Genomic DNA, 15452 nt, shown 5'->3' on the forward strand with positions numbered 1-15452 from the left:
TTTAGCGGTAAGGTTCGAATAGTTCTATTACTTTTAGTAGGAATTAATATCCTTACATTCGTCAACCATAGGGATTTTAATATACATCCTCGTAATAAAATATATATATTTATAAGTATATAGTCTTTAGAGTAATTCTCCTTAGGCCAGTGCTTGGAGTAATGCTACATTACTCCCTTATATAGATATAACCTAACTTTGCCAGTGTCAAGGTATCTTAGGACATACGACATATATATCTAAAGTTTCGAGAGTGTCTGCACGTTCTAGTACCGTCTGTGAACGGAAACCGAAACATCATTTTTTGGTGATGTGGAGGTGGCCGTGGTAGTATGGGTGCTGGAACGTGCAAGCAGGCGATAGTTGTCTTATCCCGATTTCAGAGGTCCTAGGTTCGATACCAAGGAGAAACCCAATATGGAGCGAATTATTGATACGCTTGTTTAGCGGTAAGGTTGGAATAGTTCTAGTACCATTAGTAGTAATTAATGTCCTTACATTCGTCAACCATAGGGATTTTAATATACATCCTCGTAATAAAATATATATATTTATAACTATATAGTCTTTAGAGTAATTCTCCTTAGGCCAGTGCTTGGAGTAATGCTACATTACTCCCTTATATAGATATAACATAACGTTGCCAGTGCCAAGGTATCTTAGGACATACGATATATATATCTAAAGTTTCGAGAGTGTCTGCACGTTCTAGTACCGTATATGAACGGCAACCGAAACATCATTTTTTGGTGATGTGGAGGTGGCCGTGGTAGTATGGGTGCTGGAACGTGCAGGCAGGCGATAGTTGTCTTATCCCGATTTCAGAGGTCCTAGGTTCGATACCAAGCAGAAACCCAATATTGAGCGAATTATTGATACGCTTGTTTAGCGGTAAGGTTGGAATAGTTCTTGTACTATTAGTAGTAATTAATGTCCTTACATTCGTCAACCATAGGGATTTTAATATACATCCTCGTAATAAAATATATATATTTATAAGTATATAGTCTTTAGAGTAATTCTCCTTAGGCCAGTGCTTGGAGTAATGCTACATTACTCCCTTATATAGATATAACCTAACTTTGCCAGTGCCAAGGTATCATAGGACATACGATATATATATCTAAAGTTTCGAGAGTGTCTGCACGTTCTAGTACCGTATATGAACGGCAACCGAAACATCATTTTTTGGTGATGTGGAGGTGGCCGTGGTAGTATGGGTGCTGGAACGTGCAGGCAGGCGATAGTTGTCTTATCTCGCATTTAGAGGTCCTAGGTTCGATACCAAGCAGAAACCCAATTTGAGCGAATTATTGATATGCTTGTTTAGCGGTAAGGTTGGAATAGTTATATTACTTTTAGTAGGAATTAATGTCCTTACATTCGTCAACCATAGGGATTTTAATATACATCCTCGTAATAAAATATATATATTTATAAGTATATAGTCTTTAGAGTAATTCTCCTTAGGCCAGTGCTTGGAGTAATGCTACATTACTCCCTTATATAGATATAACCTAACTTTGCCAGTGCCAAGGTATCTTAGGACATACGATATATATATCTAAAGTTTCGAGAGTGTCTGCACGTTCTAGTACCGTATATGAACGGCAATCGAAACATCATTTTTTGGTGATGTGGAGGTGGCCGTAGTAGTATGGGTGCTGGAACGTGCAGGCAGGCGATAGTTGTCTTATCTCGCATTTAGAGGTCCTAGGTTCGATACCAAGCAGAAACCCAATATGGAGCGAATTATTGATATGCTTGTTTAGCGGTAAGGTTCGAATAGTTCTATTACTTTTAGTAGGAATTAATATCCTTACATTCGTCAACCATAGGGATTTTAATATACATCCTCGTAATAAAATATATATATTTATAAGTATATAGTCTTTAGAGTAATTCTCCTTAGGCCAGTGCTTGGAGTAATGCTACATTACTCCCTTATATAGATATAACCTAACTTTGCCAGTGTCAAGGTATCTTAGGACATACGACATATATATCTAAAGTTTCGAGAGTGTCTGCACGTTCTAGTACCGTATGTGAACGGCAACCGAAACATCATTTCTTGGTGATGTGGAGGTGGCCGTGGTAGTATGGGTGCTGGAACGTGCAGGCAGGCGATAGTTGTCTTATCTCGCATTCAGAGGTCCTAGGTTCGATACCAAGCAGAAACCCAATATGGAGCGAATTATTGATACGCTTGTTTAGCGGTAAGGTTGGAATAGTTCTAGTACCATTAGTAGTAATAAATGTCCTTACATTCGTCAACCATAGGGATTTTAATATACATCCTCGTAATAAAATATATATATTTATAAGTATATAGTCTTTAGAGTAATTCTCCTTAGGCCAGTGCTTGGAGTAATGCTACATTACTCCCTTATATAGATATAACATAACGTTGCCAGTGCCAAGGTATCTTAGGACATACGATATATATATCTAAAGTTTCGAGAGTGTCTGCACGTTCTAGTATCGTATATGAACGGCAACCGAAACATCATTTATTGGTCATGTGGAGGTGGCCGTGGTAGTATGGGTGCTGGAACGTGCAGGCCGGCGATAGTTGTCTTATCCCGATTTCAGAGGTCCTAGGTTCGATACCAAGCAGAAACCCAATATGGAGCGAATTATTGATATTCTTGTTTAGCGGTAAGGTTGGAATAGTTCTATTACTTTTAGTAGGAATTAATATCCTTACATTCGTCAACCATAGGGATTTTAATATACATCCTCGTAATAAAATATATATATTTATAAGTATATAGTCTTTAGAGTAATTCTCCTTAGGCCAGTGCTTGGAGTAATGCTACATTACTCCCTTATATAGATATAACCTAACTTTGCCAGTGTCAAGGTATCTTAGGACATACGACATATATATCTAAAGTTTCGAGAGTGTCTGCACGTTCTAGTACCGTCTGTGAACGGCAACCGAAACATCATTTTTTGGTGATGTGGAGGTGGCCGTGGTAGTATGGGTGCTGGAACGTGCAGGCAGGCGATAGTTGTCTTATCCCGATTTCAGAGGTCCTAGGTTCGATACCAAGCAGAAACCCAATATGGAGCGAATTATTGATACGCTTGTTTAGCGGTAAGGTTGGAATAGTTCTACTACTATTAGTAGTAATTAATGTCCTTACATTCGTCAACCATCGGGATTTTAATATACATCCTCGTAATAAAATATATATATTTATAAGTATATCGTCTTTAGAGTAATTCTCCTTAGGCCAGTGCTTGGAGTAATGCTACATTACTCCTTTATATAGATATAACCTAACTTTGCCAGTGCCAAGGTATCTTAGGACATACAATATATATATATCTAAAGTTTCGAGAGTGTCTGCACGTTCTAATACCGTATATGAACGGCAACCGTGACATCATTTTTTGGTGATGTGGAGGTGGCCGTGGTAGTATGGGTGCTGGAACGTGCAGGCAGGCGATAGTTGTCTTATCTCGCATTCAGAGGTCCTAGGTTCGATACCAAGCAGAAACCCAATATGGAGCGAATTATTGATATGCTTGTTTAGCGGTAAGGTTGGAATAGTTCTAGTACTATTAGTAGCAATTAATGTCCTTACATTCGTCAACCATAGGGATTTTAATATACATCCTCGTAATAAAATATATATATTTATAAGTATATAGTCTTTAGAGTAATTCTCCTTCGGCCAGTGCTTGGAGTAATGCTACATTACTCCCTTATATAGATATAACCTAACTTTGCCAGTGCCAAGGTATCACAGGACATACGATATATATATCTAAAGTTTCGAGAGTGTCTGCACGTTCTAGTACCGTATATGAACGGCAACCGAAACATCATTTTTTGATGATGTGGAGGTGGCCGTGGTAGTATGGGTGCTGGAATGTGCAGGCAGGCGATAGTTGTCTTATCTCGCATTTAGAGGTCCTAGGTTCGATACCAAGCAGAAACCCAATATGGAGCGAATTATTGATATGCTTGTTTAGCGGTAAGGTTGGAATAGTTCTATTACTTTTAGTAGGAATTAATGTCCTTACATTCGTCAACCATAGGGATTTTAATATACATCCTCGTAATAAAATATATATATTTATAAGTATATAGTCTTTAGAGTAATTCTCCTTAGGCCAGTGCTTGGAGTAATGCTGCATTACTCCCTTATATAGATATAACCTAACTTTGCCAGTGCCAAGGTATCTTAGGACATACGATATATATATCTAAAGTTTCGAGAGTGTCTGCACGTTGTAGTACCGTATATGAACGGCAACCGAAACATCATTTTTTGGTGATGTGGAGGTAGCAGTGGTAGTATGGGTGCTGGAACGTGCAGGCAGGCGATAGTTGTCTTATCCCGATTTCAGAGGTCCTAGGTTCGATACCAAGCAGAAACCCAATATGGAGCGAATTATTGATACGCTTGTTTAGCGGTAAGGTTGGAATAGTTCTTGTACTATTAGTAGTAATTAATGTCCTTACATTCGTCAACCATAGGGATTTTAATTTACATCCTCGTAATAAAATATATATATTTATAAGTATATAGTCTTTAGAGTAATTCTCCTTAGGCCAGTGCTTGGAGTAATGCTACATTACTCCCTTATATAGATATAACCTAACTTTGCCAGTGCCAAGGTATCTTAGGACATACGATATATATATCTAAAGTTTCGAGAGTGTCTGCACGTTCTAGTACCGTATATGAACGGCAACCGAAACATCATTTTTTGGTGATGTGGAGGTGGCCGTGGTAGTATGCGTGCTGGAACGTGCAGGCAGGCGATAGTTGTCTTATCTCGCATTCAGAGGTCCTAGGTTCGATACCAAGCATAAAGCCGATATGGAGCGAATTATTGATATGCTTGTTTAGCGGTAAGGTTGGAATAGTTCTAGTACTATTAGTAGTAATTAATGTCCTTACATTCGTCAACTATAGGGATTTTAATATACATCCTCGTAATAAAATATATATATTTATAAGTATATAGTCTTTAGAGTAATTCTCCTTAGGCCAGTGCTTGGAGTAATGCTACATTACTCCCTTATATAGATATAACCTAACTTTGCCAGTGCCAAGGTATCTTAGGACATGCGATATATATATCTAAAGTTTCGAGAGTGTCTGCACGTTCTAGTACCGTATATGAACGGCAACCGAAACATCATTTTTTGGTGATGTGGAGGTGGCCGTGGTAGTATGGGTGCTGGAACGTTCAGGCAGGCGATAGTTGTCTTATCTTGCATTCAGAGGTCCTAGGTTCGATACCAAGCAGAAACCCAGTATGGAGCGAATTATTGATACACTTGTTTAGCGGTAAGGTTGCAATAGTTCTAGTACCATTAGTAGTAATTAATGTCCTTACATTAGTCAACCATAAGGATTTTAATATACATCCTCGTAATAAAATATATATATTTATAAGTATATAGTCTTTAGAGTAATTCTCCTTAGGCCAGTGCTTGGAGTAATGCTACATTACTCCCTTATATAGATATAACCTAACTTTGCCAGTGCCAAGGTATCTTAGGACATACGATATATATATCTAAAGTTTCGAGAGTGTCTGCACGTTCTAGTACCGTATATGAACGGCAACCGAAACATCATTTTTTGGTGATGTGGAGGTGGCCGTAGTAGTATGGGTGCTGGAACGTGCAGGCAGGCGATAGTTGTCTTATCTCGCATTTAGAGGTCCTAGGTTCGATACCAAGCAGAAACCCAATATGGAGCGAATTATTGATATGCTTGTTTAGCGGTAAGGTTCGAATAGTTCTATTACTTTTAGTAGGAACTAATATCCTTACATTCGTCAACCATAGGGATTTTAATATACATCCTCGTAATAAAATATATATATTTATAAGTATATAGTCTTTAGAGTAATTCTCCTTAGGCCAGTGCTTGGAGTAATGCTACATTACTCCCTTATATAGATATAACCTAACTTTGCCAGTGTCAAGGTATCTTAGGACATACGACATATATATCTAAAGTTTCGAGAGTGTCTGCACGTTCTAGTACCGTCTGTGAACGGAAACCGAAACATCATTTTTTGGTGATGTGGAGGTGGCCGTGGTAGTATGGGTGCTGGAACGTGCAAGCAGGCGATAGTTGTCTTATCCCGATTTCAGAGGTCCTAGGTTCGATACCAAGGAGAAACCCAATATGGAGCGAATTATTGATACGCTTGTTTAGCGGTAAGGTTGGAATAGTTCTAGTACCATTAGTAGTAATTAATGTCCTTACATTCGTCAACCATAGGGATTTTAATATACATCCTCGTAATAAAATATATATATTTATAACTATATAGTCTTTAGAGTAATTCTCCTTAGGCCAGTGCTTGGAGTAATGCTACATTACTCCCTTATATAGATATAACATAACGTTGCCAGTGCCAAGGTATCTTAGGACATACGATATATATATCTAAAGTTTCGAGAGTGTCTGCACGTTCTAGTACCGTATATGAACGGCAACCGAAACATCATTTTTTGGTGATGTGGAGGTGGCCGTGGTAGTATGGGTGCTGGAACGTGCAGGCAGGCGATAGTTGTCTTATCCCGATTTCAGAGGTCCTAGGTTCGATACCAAGCAGAAACCCAATATTGAGCGAATTATTGATACGCTTGTTTAGCGGTAAGGTTGGAATAGTTCTTGTACTATTAGTAGTAATTAATGTCCTTACATTCGTCAACCATAGGGATTTTAATATACATCCTCGTAATAAAATATATATATTTATAAGTATATAGTCTTTAGAGTAATTCTCCTTAGGCCAGTGCTTGGAGTAATGCTACATTACTCCCTTATATAGATATAACCTAACTTTGCCAGTGCCAAGGTATCATAGGACATACGATATATATATCTAAAGTTTCGAGAGTGTCTGCACGTTCTAGTACCGTATATGAACGGCAACCGAAACATCATTTTTTGGTGATGTGGAGGTGGCCGTGGTAGTATGGGTGCTGGAACGTGCAGGCAGGCGATAGTTGTCTTATCTCGCATTTAGAGGTCCTAGGTTCGATACCAAGCAGAAACCCAATTTGAGCGAATTATTGATATGCTTGTTTAGCGGTAAGGTTGGAATAGTTATATTACTTTTAGTAGGAATTAATGTCCTTACATTCGTCAACCATAGGGATTTTAATATACATCCTCGTAATAAAATATATATATTTATAAGTATATAGTCTTTAGAGTAATTCTCCTTAGGCCAGTGCTTGGAGTAATGCTACATTACTCCCTTATATAGATATAACCTAACTTTGCCAGTGCCAAGGTATCTTAGGACATACGATATATATATCTAAAGTTTCGAGAGTGTCTGCACGTTCTAGTACCGTATATGAACGGCAATCGAAACATCATTTTTTGGTGATGTGGAGGTGGCCGTAGTAGTATGGGTGCTGGAACGTGCAGGCAGGCGATAGTTGTCTTATCTCGCATTTAGAGGTCCTAGGTTCGATACCAAGCAGAAACCCAATATGGAGCGAATTATTGATATGCTTGTTTAGCGGTAAGGTTCGAATAGTTCTATTACTTTTAGTAGGAATTAATATCCTTACATTCGTCAACCATAGGGATTTTAATATACATCCTCGTAATAAAATATATATATTTATAAGTATATAGTCTTTAGAGTAATTCTCCTTAGGCCAGTGCTTGGAGTAATGCTACATTACTCCCTTATATAGATATAACCTAACTTTGCCAGTGTCAAGGTATCTTAGGACATACGACATATATATCTAAAGTTTCGAGAGTGTCTGCACGTTCTAGTACCGTATGTGAACGGCAACCGAAACATCATTTCTTGGTGATGTGGAGGTGGCCGTGGTAGTATGGGTGCTGGAACGTGCAGGCAGGCGATAGTTGTCTTATCTCGCATTCAGAGGTCCTAGGTTCGATACCAAGCAGAAACCCAATATGGAGCGAATTATTGATACGCTTGTTTAGCGGTAAGGTTGGAATAGTTCTAGTACCATTAGTAGTAATAAATGTCCTTACATTCGTCAACCATAGGGATTTTAATATACATCCTCGTAATAAAATATATATATTTATAAGTATATAGTCTTTAGAGTAATTCTCCTTAGGCCAGTGCTTGGAGTAATGCTACATTACTCCCTTATATAGATATAACATAACGTTGCCAGTGCCAAGGTATCTTAGGACATACGATATATATATCTAAAGTTTCGAGAGTGTCTGCACGTTCTAGTATCGTATATGAACGGCAACCGAAACATCATTTATTGGTGATGTGGAGGTGGCCGTGGTAGTATGGGTGCTGGAACGTGCAGGCCGGCGATAGTTGTCTTATCCCGATTTCAGAGGTCCTAGGTTCGATACCAAGCAGAAACCCAATATGGAGCGAATTATTGATATTCTTGTTTAGCGGTAAGGTTGGAATAGTTCTATTACTTTTAGTAGGAATTAATATCCTTACATTCGTCAACCATAGGGATTTTAATATACATCCTCGTAATAAAATATATATATTTATAAGTATATAGTCTTTAGAGTAATTCTCCTTAGGCCAGTGCTTGGAGTAATGCTACATTACTCCCTTATATAGATATAACCTAACTTTGCCAGTGTCAAGGTATCTTAGGACATACGACATATATATCTAAAGTTTCGAGAGTGTCTGCACGTTCTAGTACCGTCTGTGAACGGCAACCGAAACATCATTTTTTGGTGATGTGGAGGTGGCCGTGGTAGTATGGGTGCTGGAACGTGCAGGCAGGCGATAGTTGTCTTATCCCGATTTCAGAGGTCCTAGGTTCGATACCAAGCAGAAACCCAATATGGAGCGAATTATTGATACGCTTGTTTAGCGGTAAGGTTGGAATAGTTCTACTACTATTAGTAGTAATTAATGTCCTTACATTCGTCAACCATCGGGATTTTAATATACATCCTCGTAATAAAATATATATATTTATAAGTATATCGTCTTTAGAGTAATTCTCCTTAGGCCAGTGCTTGGAGTAATGCTACATTACTCCTTTATATAGATATAACCTAACTTTGCCAGTGCCAAGGTATCTTAGGACATACAATATATATATATCTAAAGTTTCGAGAGTGTCTGCACGTTCTAATACCGTATATGAACGGCAACCGTGACATCATTTTTTGGTGATGTGGAGGTGGCCGTGGTAGTATGGGTGCTGGAACGTGCAGGCAGGCGATAGTTGTCTTATCTCGCATTCAGAGGTCCTAGGTTCGATACCAAGCAGAAACCCAATATGGAGCGAATTATTGATATGCTTGTTTAGCGGTAAGGTTGGAATAGTTCTAGTACTATTAGTAGCAATTAATGTCCTTACATTCGTCAACCATAGGGATTTTAATATACATCCTCGTAATAAAATATATATATTTATAAGTATATAGTCTTTAGAGTAATTCTCCTTAGGCCAGTGCTTGGAGTAATGCTACATTACTCCCTTATATAGATATAACCTAACTTTGCCAGTGCCAAGGTATCTTAGGACATACGATATATATATCTAAAGCTTCGAGAGTGTCTGCACGTTCTAGTACCGTATATGAACGGCAACCGGAACATCATTTTTTGGTGATGTGGAGGTGGCCGTGGTAGTATGGGTGCTGGAACGTTCAGGCAGGCGATAGTTGTCTTATCTCGCATTCAGGGGTCCTAAGTTCGATACCAAGCAGAAACCCAATATGGAGCGAATTATTGATATGCTTGTTTAGCGGTCAGGTTGGAATAGTTCTAGTACTATTAGTAGTAATTAATGTCCTTACATTCGTCAAAAATAGGGATTTTAATATACATCCTCGTAATAAAATATATATATTTATAAGTATATAGTCTTTAGAGTAATTCTCCTTCGGCCAGTGCTTGGAGTAATGCTACATTACTCCCTTATATAGATATAACCTAACTTTGCCAGTGCCAAGGTATCACAGGACATACGATATATATATCTAAAGTTTCGAGAGTGTCTGCACGTTCTAGTACCGTATATGAACGGCAACCGAAACATCATTTTTTGGTGATGTGGAGGTGGCCGTGGTAGTATGGGTGCTTAAATGTGCAGGCAGGCGATAGTTGTCTTATCTCGCATTTAGAGGTCCTAGGTTCGATACCAAGCAGAAACCCAATATGGAGCGAATTATTGATATGCTTGTTTAGCGGTAAGGTTGGAATAGTTCTATTACTTTTAGTAGGAATTAATGTCCTTACATTCGTCAACCATAGGGATTTTAATATACATCCTCGTAATAAAATATATATATTTATAAGTATATAGTCTTTAGAGTAATTCTCCTTAGGCCAGTGCTTGGAGTAATGCTGCATTACTCCCTTATATAGATATAACCTAACTTTGCCAGTGCCAAGGTATCTTAGGACATACGATATATATATCTAAAGTTTCGAGAGTGTCTGCACGTTGTAGTACCGTATATGAACGGCAACCGAAACATCATTTTTTGGTGATGTGGAGGTAGCCGTGGTAGTATGGGTGCTGGAACGTGCAGGCAGGCGATAGTTGTCTTATCCCGATTTCAGAGGTCCTAGGTTCGATACCAAGCAGAAACCCAATATGGAGCGAATTATTGATACGCTTGTTTAGCGGTAAGGTTGGAATAGTTCTTGTACTATTAGTAGTAATTAATGTCCTTACATTCGTCAACCATAGGGATTTTAATTTACATCCTCGTAATAAAATATATATATTTATAAGTATATAGTCTTTAGAGTAATTCTCCTTAGGCCAGTGCTTGGAGTAATGCTACATTACTCCCTTATATAGATATAACCTAACTTTGCCAGTGCCAAGGTATCTTAGGACATACGATATATATATCTAAAGTTTCGAGAGTGTCTGCACGTTCTAGTACCGTATATGAACGGCAACCGAAACATCATTTTTTGGTGATGTGGAGGTGGCCGTGGTAGTATGCGTGCTGGAACGTGCAGGCAGGCGATAGTTGTCTTATCTCGCATTCAGAGGTCCTAGGTTCGATACCAAGCATAAAGCCGATATGGAGCGAATTATTGATATGCTTGTTTAGCGGTAAGGTTGGAATAGTTCTAGTACTATTAGTAGTAATTAATGTCCTTATATTCGTCAACCATAGGGATTTTAATATACATCCTCGTAATAAAATATATATATTTATAAGTATATAGTCTTTAGAGTAATTCTCCTTAGGCCAGTGCTTGGAGCAATGCTACATTACTCCCTTATATAGATATAACCTAACCCTAACCCAAACCTAACCGTAACCCTAACCCTAACCCGAACCCTACCCTAACCCTACCCTAACCCTAACCCTAACCCTAAACCCTAACCCTAACCCCTCAAGATGAGATAAACCTCGTAAGATAATGCCTTGAATAATTCTCCTTAGGCCCGTGCTTAGAGTAATAATGATAATCTAACCTAGCCAGTGCCATGGTTTCATGACAAATATATAAGTTTCGAGAGTGTTTGTCTTTTCTAGGGTGTATATGAGCGGTTAAAGAACACTTTTTGGTGATGTCTTGATAGCCTTGTAGTATTTACGCTGGACTGTGCAGGCAGGCGATAGTTGCCATATCTCGCAGCAGAAGACGAAGGTTCGAGTCCCGACATGTAACAAATATTGTTTTAATTAATAAAATCAAGATAAAATAAACCTAGTAATATAATGTCTTGAGTAATTCTCCTTAGGCCCATTGTTGGAGTTATTATATATTACTCTCTTAATAATTATAACCTAACCCTAACCCTCCTGTTGTATTTAATTTTGTATGGCCACTTTTCTTGCATGAACCATGACATTGCCATGGGATTTAAATTAAAACATATCGTGCAGTACTTAATTTGTTATGGCGACTTTTCTTGCGCGAACCATAGAATTGCCATTGGATTTAAATTAAAACATTTCCTGCAATATTTAATTTTTTATGGCCACTTTTCTTGCATGAACCATAACATCGCCATGGGATTAAATTAAAACATTTAATGCAGTATTTATATTGTTCGGACTACAAATGGTGCAGAAATGATTACCAGCATATCTGAAATTTTGTGAAACTTGCAAATCATACTCGATTAATGTTGGAGTCAAGTCAAAGGCCATTGTTTGTATATCGGTACCTTATGAAGTTTATGAACAAACGACTTGTACACATACAAATGAATTGAATTTTCACCAGAATATAGACTTAGTTAGATTTCTTTGACAGTCTGCATACTGGCATTGATTTTAATGTCATAGATCTTGGCTCTGGCTTTAGCTGTAGTAGCTTGTGAACTTGATAACGCAAATAAATTTGAGTGTATATTCATCAATGCATTTTAGGGATATATCTGATGACTACCATGACATGGATATATATGATGACTACCTTGATATGGATATATCTGATGACTACTTTGATTGGTGGATATATCTGATGACAACCTTGATTGCTTAATATATCTGATGACTACCTTGACCGGTAAAGATATCTGATGAGTAACTTGATAAGGATATATCTGATGACTACCTTGATTGATGGATATATATTATGACTACCTTTATTAGTGAATATTTCTGATGACTAATGCGATTGGTAGATATAACTGATGATTACTTTGATACGGATATATCTGATGATTACCGTGATATGGATATATCGGATGATTACCTTGATTGGTGGATATATCTGATGATTACCGTGATATGGATATATCTGATGACTACCTTGATTGGTGGATATATTTGATGACTACCTTGATTGGTGGATATATCTGATGACTACCTCGATTGGTGGATATATTTGATAACTACCTTGATTGGTGGATATATTTGATGATTACGTTGATTCGTAGATATATATGATGACTATATTGATATGAATATATATGATTTCTACCTTGATTGGTGGAAAAATCTGATGACTACCTTGACTGTTGGATATATTTGATGACTATCTTGATTGGTGGATATATAGGATGACTACCTTGATTGGTGTATATATCTGATAATTACCTTGATATGGATATATCTGATGATTACCTTGATATGGATATATATCAAGATTACCTTGATATGGATATATCGGATGACTAACTTCATTGGTGGATATATCGGATGACTATATTGATATGGATGTATATGATGTCTACCTTGATTGGTGGATATATCTATGATTGCCTTGATATGGCAAGCTTTCTCACATACCCACACTGGCTGACCACTTGAGGTAGTAATCAGATATCCATATAAGATAATCATCAGATATATCCATATCAAAGTATTCATCAGATATATCCACCAATCAAGGTAGTCATCAGATATATCCACCTATCAAGGAAGACATCATATATATCACCCAATAAAGGTAGATATCAGATATATCTACCAATCAATGTAGTCACCAGATATATCCACCAATCAAGGTAGTCATTAGATATAACCATATCAAGGTAAATATTTGTTTCGCGACAATATTGAGTATACCAGCAATACCAGCAGCAGAGACTGATTCCAACCACGGGCGGTATCACGTGCGTCTCTGATAATGTTACGTCGACGAAACCACGTATACCATAATGTCGATGATGATCCGCCTACGAAATTTTTATGTGTTTCATCATATGCTCGTCGGTGATTCTTCCAGCGATGCCTTCCACGCACATGATTAATTATACCGAAAGGATTGTGTGTGATTCATTATGGTATATACTAAATTACAAATTGAGGTGTTTTCGCGACTAATTGCAGACACCACCAATATATCGGTGTGGTTAGGGATTTGTCTTCTGGATACAGTATGAATGTTTCCTAGCTATTTTGATTTAACACGACTGAGACGGTTTCAAAAAGTGTCGGCGGAATGACGCCATGAATATCTCGTAATTATCCTACATATAGTGGCGATAAACACACCGGTAACCGGTAACATTAGCGGTCTATTCGATTGATCGCCGAGAATGTTTGACCAGCAACATCACCAACATTGCCTATAGCCTTATCACGAACAACTTCGATGGCTGTCAAGCCTAAATGTTTTGCAACCAGGATAGCTTTTGGGCTATCTTTATAAATATACACTGAATAACATCGCGGCGTCCATCTCCACAGATCAGTTTATAAACTGGTAATCGTGAATTTATAAACCCTGACGTTTTCAGGGCCACGTTGGGCATTGTGTATAATCATCTTATTTTGTTATTGCCGATCTAACTGGTTGCTCACTGTAGTAATCGTCGGTAATTTCATCGATCGGCGCCAGATAGACGCTACTGTCCATGGCGCCACCGGTAAATAAGCGCTGACAAATATCAGCTGCATTAATGATTTCGTGGGAATTGTTGCCGGCTCGTCTTCTACCGATCAAAATTTCTAGTCGATCAACATCAGCGACGATGTTATTGGGACTCAGTTTATCTTGTATCATCGGCGGTGCAGCGACCATATTACCACCTTGTTTCCAAAGACGTCGATCGCGATTGGCAAGGCCACTTCCGGTTGCTGCTTCGTGTGGTTCATCATATGGACCTGGTTGTGGTTCTAAAGGATGCTGCCGGTAGGGTATTTTATTCTGTTTTCCCCGTTCCTTTTTTCAGATTTAGTTTTTGCACCTGATTCTCTTTCTGTTTTTTTCAAGTTGACGCTTAAGTTCATGTTTTTTCCATTTCCAGTTGTATCTGGCTAACACGCGCATCTACTGCCCTGATAAAAATTTCAAATCTTCATCATTTTCTTTGATCTGATTAGTTTTGTTTTTAATACGATTTAAATATTTACTCCATTTTCATTACTTTTTATAGTTTTAAGATATTACGCTTACTGAAATTAAGATATTTAAGATATTCAGGCTTTACATATCTTTCTTTTGTTCCAACTCAAACGCGGCAATATCAACAATTTGACCTTTTAGCGGCAATACCTTCCTCAGTAAACTTACCTCCCAAATTAATTTTAACTTTTGGTGGCAGTTGAACAAATTCTGGTTGATCTTCTGTATCATCATTCTCGTGAGGAAATAATTCTATATCCTCTATTGGTTGTTGTAATTGTGGTTGAGCGGCGGTTATTTTAACTGTAAACTCTTAGAGAATCTTTTTTTATAGTTCTTTTTGCTATTTGTTAGGTAAGGAACGGAAGATTTTTAGTGGCTTTTGTGACTGGTTTAAATAAATATTCTGTACCATCTGTATATTCTACATGAGCATCCTGTCGTTGTTGCAGCTGTTTTACAGAATCACGGGCTGGAAGATACTTCTTAATTGCATCTAGTCGTTGTTGAACTAATTTTGCCGTAGGAGATTCCATAGTAAGCGCAGAATCACTCATTATTATTATTACAACATCGATTTAATTACATATCACTAAGTCGGCAGATATACAAAGTTTTACTATATTATAGTAACGTAAAGTAATTTTTCAGCTACTACGAATTACCTGATCTAAGTTATAATCATAGTTAAGACA

The sequence above is a fragment of the Sinohyriopsis cumingii genome, chromosome 13 (assembly GCF_028554795.1).
Source record: "Sinohyriopsis cumingii isolate HCF-2022 chromosome 13, ASM2855479v2, whole genome shotgun sequence".
NCBI lineage: Eukaryota > Metazoa > Mollusca > Bivalvia > Unionida > Unionidae > Sinohyriopsis > Sinohyriopsis cumingii.